The sequence below is a fragment of the Pygoscelis adeliae genome, unplaced genomic scaffold, assembly GCF_000699105.1.
Source record: "Pygoscelis adeliae isolate BGI_AS28 unplaced genomic scaffold, ASM69910v1 Scaffold467, whole genome shotgun sequence".
In the NCBI taxonomy this organism is placed as follows: Eukaryota; Metazoa; Chordata; class Aves; order Sphenisciformes; family Spheniscidae; genus Pygoscelis; species Pygoscelis adeliae.
In genome coordinates, this window is record NW_008825253.1 from 562598 (window position 1) to 563702 (window position 1105).

A 1105-nucleotide genomic window follows, 5' to 3' on the forward strand; every position below is an offset into this window, starting at 1 on the left:
GCGGAGAGGAGGGGAGGCCATGATGGCGGGCGAGGTGGCTGAGGCAGGGCGAGTCTACTGCTGAAAGGGCAGGGCACCCCGCAGGCAGCTTGCCTGCAGGGCATTTGTTGATTTATAGGCTACGGTGGAAGGTGTATTAGGCTGAGGTAAGATGTAGGCACGGTAGAGAGCGACGTATCATGGCCCTTGGCCTTATAAACAGTGTGAGGCCTGCGCTGGGTTTCTTCACATTCTTGCAGAAAGTAAATCCTCAAAACCCTCGGGCTTGTGGGGGTGGCTTGGATACCCGTCACCCTTCTTGGGACTGCTCTCCCACCAGGGTGGCAGCTGGTGAGGTTCCCGCCCACGTGGCGTAGGGATTTGAAGCTGTAAATCCTCCCTGAACAGCTTGCTGTGTTCATGCAAATGCATGATGTTTTGTGTGTTAGAGGTTCGAAGCTCTGTGTCAGAAATGATTAGTTCTTTGAAGGAAACAACTTTATTTGCATGAGAAGCAGTGGAGAAAGCGGTGTAACAATTTTTCAAGGTTGCTGGTAAGGCTGTAATGCTGTCAGGTTGAGAACTTGGCATCTTTTTTGCTGACCCTGCTTGGAGATTTCCCTATGTCAGTGGTGTTTCAAGGAAAGCCTTGCAAATTGGGGCTCTTACAGGATGCAACCTAGTGCATATTAACAGGAGCTTTATTTAACAAAAAAATATCTTTGCACTGTTTGTAGAAGTACCCTGAGGTACCTAGATGGAAAGTGCTAAGTGCAGTGTGCTGTTAATAAGCAGAGCTGCGTGTCATTTCCAGGCATAGCTGTAGGCAGAATGCAAGGAGAAACGGATAGTGTCTAGGGCCTGATCCTGAAAGCACTGTTGGGTTTTGTCCTTGCAGCCTCAAAAGCTCTGGTTGAGGTGTGAAGATAGGGCTCCAGACAACATACCTTACCACCAAATGCACCAGGCTGTAGATTTCTGTATGACACTAACATGCTGCAATTGCACCTCTAGATTATTAAGAAGCGATGAGCTCTGAAAAAAGTAAACACCCTTGTTGATTGAAGCGTGGTGTAGATTTCTCTGTTCCAGTATACCTTATCATTTAGGGGTAGGATACGATCTT